Genomic DNA, 18,798 nt, shown 5'->3' with positions numbered 1-18,798 from the left:
ATCAAAGGGATAATGATTAAAGGTCAAGTTAACTATAAAAGAAGTTATTACTTCATTATTCTAAAGAAAAGGAAATAAATTTAGATATTTAACATAGTTTGGGGAATTTCAGGATTTCACTGAGACTCCTGCATCAAAATTAGTTAAAAGGGCATTAGAATGGTGGAATGAGAAATGATTCTATGCATGGAAGCAATAACATATGAAGACATCACTTTATCCTGTATATTAAAACAAATGTAAATGCTTACTCAGTTGATTCACCCTCTTTTTCCTGGATGTTACAGCATTTAGCAAAATGACAATTATTTTTCCTTTCAATGTTATCCCTTTCAGTTGAATAACTGCTTATCTGCTTCTTTCATTTATTTTTGTGAAGAAAAGAAATGGCATTAATTTGGGTATTTGTGTATTTGTGTGTACACTAATCCACTGAGGAACTATAGCTATCCTCAAGATCTTGCAAAGATTAGTAAAAAAAAATTGAAAAATAATTTTATATTGCATACCAGGAAAGGATCTTTTTGGCAAGTGAACATGATTCTTTTTTTTTTATTTTGGTTTTATATAATAAAGTGGGTCATAATCAAGTGTTATTGAAATTTTAAAAATCCATCCACCACATTGGCTAAATTTTTTCCAGCATTCAGAAATTTCAATTTTTAATACTAGTCGATCCTAATCTGCTTAATATTGATTTGCCAATGTCAAAGATTATAAGAATAGCTAAGGGGTCATTAAGATGATACTTGAACTTAAATAAACAGGATCAAATTCACATTAATCTATGAATCAGAAAGTCTTTCTGATTAATTCATATAAAATTTGGTAAGGTAACAGTGATTTTTCCATTATAAGCCAACCTATGATGTGTGCCTCCTTTTGGAATAGCTTATCTGTCTATCTCTCCTCATTCCTGTACTGTCAATAATATGTTTAAGATAAAAAATAAATATATACGAATACATGCAAAAAGTCACTATTGAAAATTTTACGATAAATTATTTATGAAAAAATTTCTCTTACAATCGCTTACACTTTCTACGATTGGTAGATGTTTAGACAGAAGTAAGGAGTTGGATTACTCAGAGAAAAAAAAATAATGTGGATGAGAGCTCACAGGTCACACAAGACCCCTACAGATCCAAAGGTTATTTTCCCTAAGTCTTGAAAGGATTTCCAGTGGATAGAAAAGTTGAATGGAAACATTTCAATTAAAAAGTACTTTATAGGGCGCCTGGGTGGCTCAGTTGGTTAAGCGACTGCCTTCGGCTCAGGTCATGATCCTGGAGTCCCTGGATCGAGTCCCGCATCGGGCTCCCTGCTCGGCAGGGAGCCTGCTTCTGCCTCTGACCCTCCCCCCTCTCATGTGCTCTCTCTCATTCTCTCTGTCTCAAATAAATAAAATCTTAAAAAAAAAAAAAAAGTACTTTATAGGGGTGCCTGGGTGGCTCAGTCGTTAAGCATCTGCCTTTGGCTCAGGTCATGATCCCAGGGTCCTGGGATCGAGCCCCACATCGGGCTCCCTGCTCTGTGGGAAGCCTGCTTCTCTCTCTCCCACTCCCCCTGCTTGTGTTCCCTCTCTCTGTGTGTCTCTGTCAAATAAATAGATAAAATCTTTTAAATAAATAAATAAATAAAAAGTATTTTATATGTAGGTCAGCAAGTCAGAGAATTTTGAAGCTGCACAAATCCTTAAGGGTCATGGAACCCAATCTCCTTATTTTACAGTAAGGAAATGGACAACCAGAGAAGTTTAGGAATTTGTCAATAGCACAGTTAATAAATGGCAGGGCCATGACTGAAACAAATGCATTCAAACTCTCTGGGGTAGAGCACGTGTGTGCATCAAGGAGCAGGGGCTACAATTCTGAGTCCACTGTCACCAACTAGGCACTTTGGAGGACTCACTTCCTGCTTTGTCTCCTCACCCACGCACTGCAGACGCAACTGTGTGGGCCTCACAGCATCACTTACTGCTTACGGCTTGGGCTACATGGCTTCTAGAGTTGCCACCATTATTCTCCCACAGATGCTTCTCATTGAACTGTAAGTACATGGGGACATTGCCTCTAGGGGTAGACTGGAAAGGCACAAGATGCATAAACCACCTCCCTCTATATGAGACCTATTTTTTATTTAATTTTTTACTTTGGAAAAAATCTAGAGTTGCAGAGAGAGTATAGTAAGCTACTGTATACTTGTCCCCCAGCTTCTTCCACTGTTCAGATCTCACATAACCATGTTACGTTCCATAAAACCAAGAAATTAGCATTGGCACAATACTTCTCAATTGAGCTGTTACCATTAACTAAAGAAATTATTGGGATTTCCCCCTATTTATCTACTATTGTCCTCCTTCTGTTCCAAGATTCAACCCAGGATATCATACTTCATTTAGTATAACCTCAGCCTAAAATTAGATCCTATCTTGATCTAATTAAGAATGTAGTAGCTTAGGTCTATTGATCAAGGGGCGCCTGGGTGGCTCAGATAGTTGGGTGTCTGCATTCAGCTCAGGTCATGATCCCAGGGTCCTGGGATTGAGTCCCACATCGGGCTCCCTGCTCAGTGCAGAGCCTGCTTCTCCCTCTCCCTCTGTCATTCCCTCTGCTTGTGCTCTCTGGCTCTCTCTCTCTGTCAAATAAATAAATAAAATCTTAAAAAAAAAAAAAAAGGAAAAGATCTATTGATCAAAATCAAGGTGTTCACAGGTCAGCAGAGAACACTGTGAAAGGCTCCACATCCTTACAATAAGTGTCACAGGCTGGCATTAGCAAACCCACCAGTGACTAAAACTGAAATGCCATCAGTTCTTCAAGAACCCACCAAGCACGGCACAGAGCTATGCTCGGTCTTTTCTTTTTAAGTCTTGGAGCATCAAGTTTAAAAAAGCAAATATGGGCACTGTCGATTAACATGTTCTGGTATCCAATTTTCATCCATGAGGCATTACATATTTCTGTTTCTGATGCCCAAGCCACAAGGACACAACCTTTAAATAAAGAGAAAAGTCCTGCCCAAAGAAATCAGACAGATCCTAAGACAGGCCACTCCTTCCCAGAAGGAGGAGAAGCTTATTCCCCAGCTTGGAGATGGCTTAAGAGCATACCTAATGGATAGTGTCTGGCAATGTTTTATAAATGCCTATAGTCTTCCCAATACTAATTCCAAGCACTGCAAAGAGAAAGCGCTTGTGGAGAACTCTGGAAAAGCAGCGATGTCTTCTCCTGCAAGAGCCACATGGGGATTCATGGGGAGAGGGGATGTGATTATGGCCTGGACGTGAGCCAGGGCAAGAGGATAACAGGGTGCTGGTCTCTGCCTACGTAAACAAATGGCTTTCCTGATAGGACTGACGCTCCGTCGTGCCTCCTCTTTATCTGTTTTACCTGGCACTGCATGGTAGCTGGCGAGGAGCAAGAATGACCACAGACGGGCTTTCTGGCACCATTTGATTGTCGGAAGTTGGAGAGAGAGGACGCAGAGGGCACTTCCTCATTCTGGGAGTCCTGACTATCACAGAAGCACCGGCTGTCTGGGGAAGTGCTGATGAGTGGCATCATCCTCCCGCCATTCCATTCCTTCATGACTGTTGTGTGAGCCCGCGGGGTAACATTGACCGTGCACTCACCAGGCCCAGACTCTCTGCCAAAAGCTTTTGTTATTTATCAGGGTCAAAATGGACCCACTGCCAATCAGGTGGGCAAAAGAAAATGTGACTATTTTCCATAATTTATCTCCTCTCATTTCCAGGCCCCATCGGCAAGAACAGTACCAAACCTTCCCTTGTGATAGAAATTCATCTTTCTTCTGGTTTGAAACTTAGTTTTCTTTAAGCAAGTATACCTTATTTCAGAGATTTTCTTTAATCATGGACTATATCCAGAAGAACCCTTCCTTGACAACCTGACAGACAGGGCACTTCCTCAGGACACAATGGTGTCCTGTATGATCTGTCCATTAACAGGCTCAAGCCCTGGTAGCTCCTGCCTGGTGACTCCACCTCTCTTCAGCCTGTGCTGGTTTTTCAGGTCCTGGCTGTAAAGCCCCTCTGGTAACCCACCAGTGGGGAGTGCACCAGCCAACACACAGACCCAGCTTCAGCTCTCTGAAACCCTGACAACTTTTAGGATTCCCATTAGACTATTCAGTTCAACGTCTCAGAAACAGCATATCTATCACACACACGAAAACTGCTCTGATTCTCTTTTGCCTCCTCACAGTATACTTCCCACCCAACAGGAGAGTGACACCTTTATTTTTTGTTTCATTTTATTTTTGAGAGAGAGAGAGAGGCGAGAGAGCACATGTGCGTGGGGGGGGGGGTCAGAAGGAGAGGAGAGAGAGAATCTCAAGCAGACTCTGCACTGAGCCCAATACAGAGCTCCATCTCACGACCCTGAGATCATGACCCAAGCCCAAAACAAGAATCAGACACTTCACCGACTGAGCCTCCCTGGTGCCCCCAGAGTGATTCTTTCAGATCATGTCACACCAGTGCCCAGAACCCTCTATGACTCTCCACTTAACTTAGAATGAAACCCCCAATTCTTGCCAAGACCTGTAAGGTTTGTTACGGTCTGGGCCTACCCCTCACCCCCTCTTCCCCTGAGGACTAACCTACCAACTTCCCTTTGCTCATTCAGCTCCAGCCACATGGACTGCCTTCCTATTTTTCCAACCAGCCAAACACACTCCCACCTTAGGGCCTTTGCACAGACGGCTATCTTGCTAGGTCCACTTTGAACAATTCCCACCAGAGCTCACAAGCTGATACATCACTGTCTCAGGGCCACCTTCTGCTCAACCTATAGGCAGCAGTGCCCTGCCCGTCTTCTCCCCAGCCCCTGCTCATTGGCCGCACAGCACTTCACCATCAAACATCTTACACAGTCGTTTGCTTATTCATAGTTTGTCCCCCTCCAAGGAGAACATAAATCAAGGAGGGGAAAAAAGCGGGTACTCCATTATTGATCCAGTGTCAACAACCCCTAACAGATTTTAAGATTGCTATTACTTCCATTGTACAGGTGAGGAAATTAAGTTCAGTGAGTTTAAGTGATTTGCAGAAGTTCAAATAATGAAAATTGTTGTCTTTCTACCTCTAGGGAGAAAAAAAGCTTACAAAATGTGTGGCCATGTAAAGAAGGACACAGGACAAGAAGACTGCTAGGAACTTACCCAGGATCCCAGGACACCTCAGGCCCAAGAGGAGGGCTGACCGGGTACAGTAAGCAGGCGGGTACCTACTCAGCAATAATTCCACCGTTTCTTGGAAACAAACCTCCTTTGGGGAGGCCTGTTCATTTTTCAAGTGGTCAAAGCAGCAGCTGGGTTGCAGATATTCAAGGAGCCTGGGGGCAATTAGTTTAAATGTTTTGACAGTGAGGAAGTGGGAAAGCCTCAGTGATTTAGGAATTGTTGTCATGCTTGGGAAGTTCTTTATTAGGCCTGAAGATCAGATGTTTCTCATGTCAGCCATTTGATTCCCACTTACAAGGGCTGCAACCCTCAGCCTCACTTCCTCCATGAACACACTCATTGCCTCCAGGACGCACAGAGGGTGGAGGTTTTGGGGGGAAGGCTCTTAGTCAGCAGCTCCGTGACTGCACATTACACGTGTATATTCCTTCCTGCTGAATCTCAACAACTTGGGAACCCAACCGGAGCCCTAGTCCTCTATCTCTCAGAGCACCTGGCACAGAGCAGGTGTTCAATAAATCTCTGCTATATTGAATTGGCAGTTCATTTCATCAGCCCAGGTCTGGTTTTCTTATCTGTCAAATGGGGAGAGTGAGTCTCTCTACAAGGATTATTGGATGAACAAATGAAATCAAATGGATTTTTTTTTTTCTTAATACCACACACAAGAGGTATTGGTTTTCTTTAAGTCTAAAAGGTAAAACAAATGTACTCTGAGCCTTTCAGGGGCCATGACATTATCTCACTTGTCATAAAACAGAGTTTTAGAAAAGGGAAAAGTTCAGGTTTTTATTGGAGCTACTTATTCATTTAGGAGGTGACACTTAACATCAGAGGAAGGAAATTTTAAATTCTATATTCACCAAGGAATTAATAAATATTCTAATTTGCTCAACCTGATTACAAAAAGCATGTTGCAAATTGCATTAATAATATTGCCCTACATTAGTCTAACACCTAGTATTTACTTACTGTAACTAGAGTCTAAAAAATGACTATCTTAGTTAACATTTTTGTTTGTTCATTTGTTTGTTTAGAGAGTGCATGCATGTGGCAGGGCGGCGGGGAGGCAGTGGGAGGGAAATAGAGGGAAAGGGAGAGAGAGAATCTCAAGATGACTCTGCACTGAGCAAAGAGCCCAGCGCAGGCTCGATCTCACGACCCTGACGTGATGACCTGAGCCGAAATCAAGAGTCAGATGCTTAACTGACTGAGCCACCCAGGTGCCCCTATCTAGTTACCATTTTATAATTTACTATGTGCTAGGTACTTCCTTAAATGCTTTATATGGATGACCTCGTCCTTCCAAATCATCCTGTCATGTGTGTTTCTTCCATTTTTCTGAGGCACAGAGAACTTAAACCACTTGTTCAAGGTTATACAGAGAAGAGATGCAGCTGATCATCAACCCATGCACTGTGGTGTAACAAATACACCACCATCCTGCCTCCCTGAAATCAGCCAAGATGAACCATCCATCCACCCTTCCATCCAGGCACCTGAGCATCCATCCATGAAACAAAGATCTATAAGCAGCTACTATGTACAAGGCCCAGTAGGAGCTGCTGAGAAATCTAACAGAGAGAAAAGAGGAACAGCTCTGCCCTTGAGGAGCTTGAAATCTAGTGTAGGATAAGAGCATTAAACAAGCAACCAAGCAGATGAGCACGTAATTACTAATTACAGCAAATGTTGAGAAGGAAAACTTCAGGGCAGTATGAGAATACTGGACACCACAAAGATGAGTAACCAGGGCACAAATGTGGCTTGTCAGTCAGGGAAGGATCCTCTAAAATAAACCTGACGTGTGAGCCGAGAGGACAGGGTGTGGGTGCATTCTGTTAGAGCCACGGACACAGAGAAAGAGCCAGGCCTCACTCAGAATGGCAGAAGCAAACACCAGAGATCAAAGACAAGTGCAAAAATGTCTGAATGCAGGATCAGAGTGGGGGCTGGCCAGCCTGCTAGAGAAAAGCTTAAAAATTGCTGGACAACTGTGGACTGTGATTGCCTTCACGGTGCAGGTCTGAGAACTGTTTACAAGTTAGGGGATGGACACAACGGCCATGAAGAACACGGTTTTCTCGGTGTGACTAAATTCATTTTTCACTGGAAAGGATTTGAGTAATATATGGATAAGCACTAAGGGCAGAGAAAGTCCGTGGTTGCCTAAAATTTCTTCCCCAAAATTTCACAGAGGCTTATGTCCTAAGTCAATAGGAAAGGTGGGGCATACACCTGTGTTCAGTCCCAAAGTGGAATGTGACCAAGCTCTGCTTTCAGGTGGCTGGGGGTGAACTCAGCTTTATCCACACATCCTGGAAGCTGTGGTACCGCAGTGTCTCCCACGTACTTTACTTTAGGTCCCTATCAAGTACCAACTAGTATTTTTAAAAAGATACATTCAAGTGATATACTTCACTGACATATTAAGGGAAAACAAGGTACATGTGATGTAGGAAACAAAGGCAGAAGGAAATGCAGATAAAATTAAATGGCCTTATAACCCGCAGCCCATGGACAAATACTTGAGAGAGGCAGAGTATAACGTTCCTCAAGGACACTCCCAGCTGTCTTGCTGTTAATCCTTTGCTACAGAAAAAGACAACCTTGCTTGACAATAGCAAGGACTCCATATCCTGTGAGGCTTTAGCATATGAAAATCCTTTTGGGGGCACCTGGGTGGCTCAGTCAGTTAAGCGTCTGCCTTCAGTTCAAGTCATGATCTCGGGGTCCTGGGATCAAGTCCCACATCGGGCACCCTGCTCCCCGGGGAGCCTGCTTCTCCCTCTGCCTCTGCCTGTCTCTGTCTCTCATGAATAAATAAATAAAATCCTTAAAAAAGAAAAAGAAAATCCTTTTGGAACTTCCCTTTGTCTTTACTTCCCCCAATCCCAAAGTATATCATCAGTTGCCCCTCACAATCCAGGGCCAGCAGCTCTTTCTGGCCACGGGTCCTGTCCCCTGCTTTACTAAAACCACCTTTTTGCACTGAAAACATCTCAGAAGTTCTTTCTTGGTTGTTGGCTCTGGACCCCAACAACACTACTCAAAAAAAAAAAAAAAAAAATCACATGCAATTAAAGAAAAAAATTAAATTCCAGAACCCTATGATAATCCTGAAAAGCCAATACAAGTAACAGACACGGGAAGAGAAAGAGAAGCTAGAATCTAAGCATTAGAGAAACCGCCAAGAGCAGATTACTAGAGAAACATTTTTCACCCAAAGTTAAGTCAAAGAGGGGGAAAAAAAAAAAAAACAGTAATTCCTTGCCATACTTTTAGCATCTTAGTCCAAAATGTTTTTGCCACTTCCCGACTCTTCCTGAAAACCTTGTAAGATGTACTGGTCCTAAATTCTTCAAACACACCTAAGTTGTGGGTTTGTTTTTTTTTTTTCCTCCTTCTTTTGAAAAATATCTATTACTAAATTTTCACAATCAAGCAATACTGGAGACAAAAGACAATGAGTAAACTAGAGAATATAATGACACTTCTTCCTCAAATTGTCTGCCTGCAACTTTCAAACAGTTTGAAGGCATTTACCCTTAGAGACCAATACCTGGAAGAGATCTAAAACTTGGATATGAAAGCCAAAGGCAACTATCAATACCAGCGAGGTCTGGAGCACTCCTACAACTTCATCCACCTGGAGGCTCACATATGCAACCAGAAAGATCAACAGATTTCCAGGCAGTGTGTTGTATGCACCAAAGCACTTGGGCTCCATCATCTTGCCTGTCAGGCAACACAAAGATAAAGTCCTAAGGTCAAGGCAAGAATTGTTAAAATGGGACTCGGCAGACTTTCTCAGAGGATATAGACTGAACAATTTCCTTGCTAAGCTAGTTCTCTCTGAAAGATTCACTATCAGTCCTTCCTCCCACTCCGAGAATTTTTATTTCACACAATGTTGAGAAACAAGAGGAAAGGGCAAAAGGAACATAAGGGGATGTTGTCCCGCCCCTCGGAATGTCCACTGGCAAGTCTTTTCTCTGCCTTTCCTTATTGCAAACCTCTCTCCATGACCCAACTAAATTCCTATGACCTCCATGAAACTCCCAAAAGGGCAGCCTGAAAGACACCTTCCCTCTTGAACTCCGGAAGTCCCCGCTAGCATAACAATTTAACTCTCAGGCATACACTGTCTGGTGTGGTCTCTTGGATGAGAAATGCATAAGCACACATCACAATTATATAAATTATAAAATTTCCATTTTACAATCATCCAAATACATTTTACATATACATAAGTGTATATGTACACACACGCACATACATATATATGAGCACATAGAAAATGCATTGAGCAGTTACTATATTTTAGGTCCTAATCAAATGTACTCTCATTTTTTTCACTAATCAGCACAACTCTAAGAAATAAAAAAATGAGGACTTCACTGAAGAAATTTCCTCATCTTTGAGTTATTTATGAATTTATGAAGACAGTTGCACGTATCCTCCCTCTTCAAATAGTGCTGGGACTTTGGAGAGCCAGGACCCGTTCTGTCTAATGCTGTGTCCCTCGGAAAGCCTAGCACATGGTCTTGTGCACAACATGAACTTGCATATGCCAATGTGTTTTGATTTGATATTGAAAAGACCAGAGAGGTAATGCTTACTTAAAATGAACCCTCTACAAATGACTGACATTTGAGTTCAATATTGACTTGGAAATAAAATTCAATACCCATTCATATTCAGCACTAGAACCAAATACCAAATGAATATAAAGAAAGGCATTTCCATGTCTGCCATTCTTTTGGTATTTTCCAGCATGGGCAGGAGCAGGGTGGAAACTGTCAGAAATGCGGGCTCCCTCACTGTAAAACAATGATGCTGACACCAGGGTTCAGTGCCATTTCAGGAAGGGAGCTGCAAGGGCGGGAGTGGGGAACAAAGCTGAAAAGGCAGAGAGAAAAGAAGTGGGGGGGAACCCAGACATTCACATCCTATGGATTAAAAATCCAAGGAAAGGAGAATAAGAAGCCAGTCCAACAATTGATAGAATTTTCAATGCAGTCAACCTAAGCTTCAATATTTATTCCAGCAGGAAAACTGAACCTCAAGTCCAAAATCGACTCTCAGCTCCCATTCTCTGCCCAAATACACATACATTTACATTTATGGGTGACTATGTGGCTATAATTAAATTCTCAGCTCTAAAACCTGCAGGACTGTAAATAGACTCATTTTAGCCATTTTATCAAATTGTATTAGCTTTCCTTCCCTGCCATTTTCCAAGGCAGGCAAAGTTCAGACGTGCAGAAAATGTAAATGATTTCTTTTGATAATAGCACTGGTAGATTCCAAACCCAGAAATCAGCTCATGCTTATTTCTGAGAGCTTGTTGAGTGATGCCTGGTCATGGCTTTGTGCTAAGGGAGTAAATTTCAGCATAAAGAGTCAATGGAATATAGTACCTGAGGTTAGAAATGGGGGGGGGAGGGGCAGAGAAGCCATTACGCCAGCAACATACGTGCCTCAAACCTGAAAGACCTTATATGCTAGGTGGAGAAAGCATGGTGAGCAAGAATGAGGACTGAAGGGGCGCCTGGGTGGCTCAGTCGTTGAGCGTCTGCCTTCGGCTCGGGTCATGGTCCCAGGGTCCTGGGATCGAGCCCTGCATCAGGCTCCCTGATCCGCCGGAAGCCTGCTTCTCCCTCTCCCACTCCCCCTGCTTGTGTTCCCTCTCTCGCTGTGTCTCTGTCAAATAAATAAATAAAATCTTAAAAAAAAAAAAAAAAGAATGAGGACTGAAGACATCTCCCTATGGGAAGAATTGTGTGTGGTTAATTAATGATGGTGTCTGTCATGGACTCGGAGATAGGAAGTCAAGGTCACTGCTAAACTAGTAAGTTCTTCCAGAAAAAATGATGGGTTCCCAAAGAAGCATAAGCCCTAACCCGGTTCCTCAACAGGAGTGGATTTCATTCCTCAATTTGCATACACATGTGGTGAGATTACATATATATATATATCTTATCTATTTATTATCATCCTAAACTCCAATTGCCTTAGTATTTTCTTACAATCTATCATCAGGAAAATAGAATCCGGTATTCTGCAAATAGAAGAAAGTGTACCATAATCTTTGGGGAAAAAAAAAAAAAATGAAAATGTTTGACTGTTAAGTGTAAAAGTCTCTGAAATCTACCTTATGACAAGAAAATTCAGAGAGAAGCTTGGCTACATTCCCACCCCAATATCCACCAGCCAAATCTAGAAAAGTGAATCTCTTAGCTGAGGAGAACAACAGAAGTCTGATAAAAAAAAAAAAAAAAAAGTAGTTGTTGATGTGATTAATAAACTCCTGTCTGGCCCTTCCTTCAGGCCCCATAGGTGTGGAGATTGCAGAATCCAATTCAGTTTTCAGACTTTTAGAGTAGAGGACAACTGTGGCCCATAACTTGTATGGAATTAGGTTGGCAGAGTGCTTTAGATCTGTCCTAAACCAGTGTTGTGAGGTGAACAGGAGTCACCTCCCATACATCCAGAGCAACTTGGAGAAACAGTAAAACTTTCCATCCCCTGAGCAGGTAAAAGGCATCAGTTGAAAGAGAAACTAGTCCCCCAGGTCAAAACAAAGGAGGAATGGTAATGCACCGTTTCTTCAAAGAACATGGTTGGACTTGAGAGGATGACTGTACATCTCAGCAGAACAAGCCAGAATAAAAAAGGAGGCCAATCTAAAAAGTGGTCTGGCTACTTCTCTGCAGATGCCAAGATACCTGGGAAGTCCTGGTTATCGGACCTGGTTGAGGGTCCTCATCAGATTTACTCAGTCCTGTCTGCCTCCCTGTCATTGGCCATTTGCTCAGTGGAGAGCTGTGTCCACGCCAACTGGCCTCATCTATTAAGATCTCACTTCATCCCCCCATGAGGGCTGGGCTGCAGCGCACATCTCTGGCTCCCAAGCCCAATGCCATCAGGTCACGGAGGGCTCTGCCTCTTCTCTTCCAGACCCAAGTGAAACACTGCTCATGGGATGTGGGATGTAGTTTCCCCAACGGTTGCCTGGTGAAGGGCTTTGACAAAACCCAGAAGGGTAGACAAAGCTTTGACCAATGGGAGGGAGTCATTTGTGTTTCTTTGTCAAACTGCAGCCAGTTCAGTCATCTCCTAACTTGTATTTGCTTCCTTCCTTCCTGGCACTATCTTTTTCTCCTCACTCCCCCCACCCACTGTGCTAGTCATTTATATGTAGGTTTGTCTCACACTTCCTTTTCTAGAGAATGTGGGCCAAATGGTGGTACTTAACATTAACTCCAGGAAGGAATAGAAGAGGGGACAAAACATCTAAAGTTGACTTGAAATTAAGGAGAAATGGCTAAATTTGACTAAAATTAGCAGGATGGACTAGACTGGGAGGCTGACAAAGGAATTAAGGCACAGAAAAAAATAGTTCCATCTTTATACATCAAACTTTGCACTTATAAATAGCTGTTATATTCAGAAATATTAAAACATTCGGGGCACCTGGGTGGCTCAGTCATTAAGCATCTATTAAGCATCTGCCTTCAGCTCAGGTCATGATCCCAGGGTCCTGGGATCGAGCCCCGCATCAGGCTCCCTGCTCTGCAAGAAGCCTGCTTCTCCATCTCCCACTCCCGCTGCTTGTGTTCCCTCTCTCGCTGTGTCTCTCTCTGTCAAATAAATAAATAAAATCTTTAAAAAAAAGAAAAAGAAATATTAAAAAATTCAAACTCCATGCAAACCCTTTGCCTAAAGGCTTGAAACATATGATCCAAAATCCAGGGCCCTACAGGAAAGAGAAAGGAAAGGGTTTACATCTGTAGTAGAGACATACAGTAGCTTCCCCGCCTCTTCTGGAACGTGCATTCCTCATTTTACAGTACGAAAGGAAAGTATAAGCAGTAGCTGAGATTGGAAGAGCATGGATTTTTATGTCAGAGACAGGTGGTCTTAGTATTATTTCTGCAATTCACCAGCTTTGTGCCCTTGGGCAACTGACTGACACTGTTTCTTTATCCATAAAATGGAGACAAGAGCACATACCTCTGAGATCTGCTTTTGAGTGCAAACATATAGTCCCTAGTACTGTGCCTAGAAAAGAGTAAGCACTTAATGAATGTGTGCTATGATGATGATTATTATCAAGGTGTTTAGCTGAGTGCAATTTGAAAAGTTTATCAACTAACTCAACAAAGAGAATATTCCTCTTTGCAGAATTAGAAACAGAAATAAAGCTTTTATTGTTCTCCATCTTTATGAGCTTGCCCCTCCTCCCTACAACAAGAGTGTCTAAATAGACTATCTTCAGGATAACACAAACCCCCAACCTTTGGGTTTGGGCCATTGATTCCTTTAGTTTCAAAACTCTTCACAGTAGACATAGAAAGATGGAGGTATTCATATATAAAAATACACTAAAGAAACATTATGCCAACATCTAAGACAAGGCCCAAAGGTAAATACAGGGTCCTATGTGCCTTTGCAAATGAAGTTTAACTAGAACTCAGCCACACCCATTCATTTACATATTGTCTCTGACTCCTCTCACACAAAGAGAAAGATTATAGTCCACAAAGCCTAAATCTGGCTCTTTAGAGAACAAGTTCGCTGACCTCTTATCTAAAAGAAGAACTTGAGGCAAGAGGCAAAAATCCTAGAGACAAGCTGAAAGCAAAAACTGAGCAAATAAGGGAGGTGGCTTCAAATGATGAGCAAGGACTTCATACGTGAGAATGAGTGCAAATGGAGAAGAAGCCAAGAAATAATCCACGAAGTCAAGCTCAACGTTAGCAGAAGACTAAGGGCATAAATGCTACGTACAGCTAAATGTTGAAACCAAGACTGTTCATGTATTTCTCCCCCAGGGTCTTAAAGTAAAAATGCTTCATCTCAGGAAATATAGTTTTAAAAAGCCCATATAAGTTGAGAGAGAGCCTCTTGTGTGAACTGAATGCAACAAAAATTGGATTTAATTTGTTTTGGCTGTTGATTTATGATTGTTACCAAAACTTCTTTGAGACTATAAAGATACCTTAAAATAAAGTAAAAATGCTACAGAATTACATTTATTACTTCAATAAATGAATTGAAGGAATAAAATACAGGAAGGAGAGGGGTTTTTTTAATAGAAAAACTCAAAAGATCAATTATTTAACACTGTTAAGTTGGCATATATAAGATTGATGCTGGACCAAATCTTCATCTGCACATCGATATACCCCTATTAAAAAAGTAGTTTATTTCCTTCTAGTTTCCTATTATCATCTTTAAAAAGTTTAGATTAAGATGATGACACATTCTTTTCTGAGATAGTTTTATTCTTTATGTAATTATTGTATCTTATTGTGAGGCACTTGCAGAAAATGAGTTAAAGATTTAATAATATGTCTAAACTGATCTAATGCAGGGAATCACACTGACTCAAACATTTACTGAAAACTGAATTTGCTGAAGAACTCATTCATTTGTTAGAAGAAAATACAATTCCCTATTGTTTCTCAAGCTCCAGTCTTCCATAAGTACTTAATAAAGGAAAAATGTCTCCTTTTCTTGATCATCAAGAACACTTTTTTTTTTTTTTTAAGATTTTATTTATTTGACAGAGAGACACACAGAGAGAGAGGGAACACAAGCAGAGGGAGTGGGAGAGGGAGAAGCAGGCTTCCCGCAGAGCAGGGAGCCCGATGCGGGGCTCGATCCCAGGACTCTGGGATCATGACCTGAGCCAAAGGCAGACGCTTAACGGCTGAGCCACCCAGGTGCCCCAAGGACACTTTTCAAAAATCTACACATATAGCAGCATGAGACTGGTTCAAAAACTAAGGCATCCTCATAGAGCCATTACAATTATGTTGCAATATTGAAGGACATAGAAAATACGTTTATAATATTATCAAATAAATGTTACAACAATGAATTCCCATTTTTTAAGAAAAATGTGTGTCAATATTTAATACAGAGTGGTTCTTTCCGGATCTGGGAGATTAGTGACTTAATTTACCTTTTTTTTTTTTTTTTTTTTAAAGATTTTATTTATTTATTTGAGACAGAGAGAATGAGAGACAGAGAGTGTGAGAGGGAGGAGGGTCAGAGGGAGAAGCAGACTCCCTGCCAAGCAGGGAGCCCGATGCGGGACTCGATCCAGGGACTCCAGGATCATGACCTGAGCCGAAGGCAGTCGCTTAACCAACTGAGCCACCCAGGCGCCCAATGACTTAATTTACCTTTTATGTTTTATGGATTTCATTCATTCAATGTTTATTCCATCTGTAGTTAACAGGAAGAATAATTCTATTAAATGTTTCATAAACAGTATTTAAATACCAAAGAAAATGATTATTACAAACTAAAAAATTCACACCCCTCCTGAAGCAAAAGGTATGATAGGTTTCATTTATAATGGGTAGTTGGGAGAAAATACATGTAATATATATAGTGATTGGATTCTAACTTTTTGTGGCTTGATTTTTTTCATTTGCCTAAACCCTAATACCAAAGAATTGATAATTTAAAAAAAGATCTTTTTAAAATTTAAAGTTGAAATTATTCTAACTACTCAATAGATATTCAGGGCATAAGAAAAAAAATCAGTGAAATTCACCTATTTTTATTCCTTAACAAAGATTCATACTTTTACTTATGATTCTATTCTGATGATTAACAACTATAAAATTTTTGTATAGATAGCACATGACATTTTATAAGGCTCTTTGATTATTTGATCTTCCAAATATCTTGTGAAATAGGCAGGACAGACATTACCATTCCTTTAATGGTGGAAATGAGGGTCAGTGTGCTCGTCTGTATGGACATCATCAATGCACCCCCGGTCCTCAGCACTTCTGGTTGGGTTTGCTCAATATGGCGCATTAGCAGGAGATTGGGGAGCAGAAGAAGAGTAGGGTTAGGTTAACTAGTCCTCTGGCCTTCTTTCCTCGCTCCTCCAGGGTGAGAAGCAGGTATAGCCCCTTGCTATTGGCTGGGCCCAGAGTATAGCGCTAGCCACGTTTCTCTAAACCTTCCTACATTCTCAGTTTGAGTATGCCATCTGTGTCCTGATTTGTAATTTGGAAAAACAAGGGAAATGTCTTTCTTTGGCCAATCTGACTCCCCAGACAAAAAGTCATTCTTTCCCAAATGGGGGATCTCACACAGTCTCCAGGAAAGGAGTTTTCTCATGTGCAAAATGGTGAAAATAATACACCTCACAGTCTATGTGACAACTTGTTGAGATGTTTCTAACAGCATTTAGTCCAGTACCAGCACCTGGTCTGGACTTCGTAAACTGTACTGCTTGTTTAATTACTATCACTACGTTGACAACAGCTAATCATTCACAGCCAGAGAAGACATTAAAGATCTCAGTGACCAAAGTTAAGCATCTTATAAAAAACCTGCTTTCCAGTAACTTTAGTATATTTCATTATTCTAGCCTTAGAGATTCTGGGAATGTTGTTCACATAATCATTTAGAATCTCAAATGCATAAATCTTTGAGCATGCTTTAACTAAAATTTGCCAAGCATCAGGGATCCATGAGAACCATCTCTATACAATGTACAATAATTTCTATACTCTTGAATTTACTCTGAAGGCAAAAGTAAACTAATCTGCCTTAGAACCAAGTGTTACCAAGAAACATGAATATCAAGAGTTTTAAGAATATCCACACTAGAATTCAGCTGGGACTCACCTGGGTGGGGAGTCCAGCAGAAGCCCATGATTCCCAACTACCAGTCCATGAAAGGATTACCTGAGAGTGATCCAGGGACCTGGGAAAATACACATTCCTAGTCCTCGCCCCTGGAATTCTAAATCAGTAGGCATGGGGTGAGCTGCAGAGCTGGGTTTTAATGCTCTTCATGGTTATTCTGTTGCACGACCAGATTTGGGAATCCCTGGAAAATGAATGAACTGGGAGTCATGAAGACTCAGTTTTAGTCTGGCTAACTTGAGAGTGCCCTTTGCAACTCTGCTCTCCTCTTTTGGCCTCAATTCAACACAAAAGGGCTGCATCACTAGCATCTTTAAGATCTCTTCTGGAATCTGCCATTCTACTTGGAAGGCTAAAAGCAAGCAGAAATAGCTAGAAAGAGGAAGTATCACGCTAAATGTGAAAAAGGTCAATGGCACATTTGGCCAAGCAGTTGGAATTTTGGCAGGTCAAGTGATTTCTTTGCATAGCTCTTTGAAAGGCCTTTCCCGCCAGTCAAAGCAAAAACATTACCCACAACCTTCGGTTGCCTGTTATCTCAGAGGCTTGCTCAAAGCTGCCAGTTTCCTGCATACCGAAGTATTTATCAAGTTACAATTAATGAAAAACTGAGCCTTGGCAAGAAGCCCACTGCCATCTCAACTCTCCTGGTCACTGGCAAAAGAGCACAAGTCAGTCTGCAAAGAGGGAAGAGAGCCACTTGGCTCCATCAGCTGCCTGTTGACACTGACACGGAACAGCCAAGAAGCTGATGGATGTACCGGAAGTTGCAGAAATTATGTAGGAGTAAAACCTGTGTGTTTTTGGTTCTAGGCCTAAGCTCACAACATTAATAGGTCTGTCCTGCTTTTCACTCTTTGGTTTTTATTTCTTCCCCATTGAAAGGAAAGCTTGTGATCTAGAGGCCCAGACCCAGAACTAGATTGAAAATATAATTTGTTTGGCCTCTGCAGTGTTTTTATACCATTTAAGTCAATTTTGGAAAATTGGAATATTCCACATAAAAATCCCATTTTCCAGATTCTTCTGAAAAATCCTAAAAGTCTGGCAACAAAGGCCCACCCATCATCTTTTAGAGCTGAACTATTGGCTGCTCCCATTTAGAGGGAACACGTATACTCCAGGCTCCCCCCAGACCCCACCAGACCATACTGGCTCCCAGGCACCAAAGTCTAACGTCTATGGCCAGTTACTCTCTTGCCCCAAGGATCTTTTTCTCGTTTTAAAATAGACAAATACTTAGGCAGCTACATTTCCAACAAAAGCAGGGATGGAAAAAGGACTGGTCTCAGAGATGGTCATGTTTCAGAAAACTAGGATGAGGTTACAGAGCTTTTGTAAATGCTTAATATGTAAACCTGACCCACTTCACTGCTTAGCATTCCCCACCTTGTCCCTGTAGACACTGGATTTATAATCCTTTCCTTAATAGGAGGGTTGAGTTGAGACAGTCAGGGACATGGTGAACAGGCCCTGGCATACCCTAGATACTCCAGGCTGGCTGTTATCACTTCTCTTGAGGTGCAAAACAAGACCAAGGAGTAAGCTCAGACCGGTTCTGACTAGTACGAGAGAAGATGGACACCCAATCTGACCTTTCACCAACTTCTTTAATTATAATGCTAAAAATCATGCCCAGGAGTGGAGACTTAACATGCAAATGAAATGGATGATGTATGAAGAATCGTGTTCTGTCAAGTGCCCAATTCCCTGTACTTCCCCACCCCATATGCTTACATGTCACTTCTTTCCCACCTCAGGCCCATTAAAACTTTCCCTGGCTAAGCAAAATAAGTCAATCAGAGAAAGACATGTATCATATGATCTCACTGATATGAGGAATTCTTAATCTCAGGAAACAAACTGAAGGTTGCTGGAGTGGTGGGGGGTGGGAGGGATGGGGTG

The sequence above is a fragment of the Leptonychotes weddellii genome, chromosome 7 (genome assembly GCF_054177405.1).
Source record: "Leptonychotes weddellii isolate Sample4059 chromosome 7, ASM5417740v2, whole genome shotgun sequence".
Lineage (NCBI taxonomy): Eukaryota > Metazoa > Chordata > Mammalia > Carnivora > Phocidae > Leptonychotes > Leptonychotes weddellii.
Note: the sequence above shows the minus strand (reverse complement) of the source record.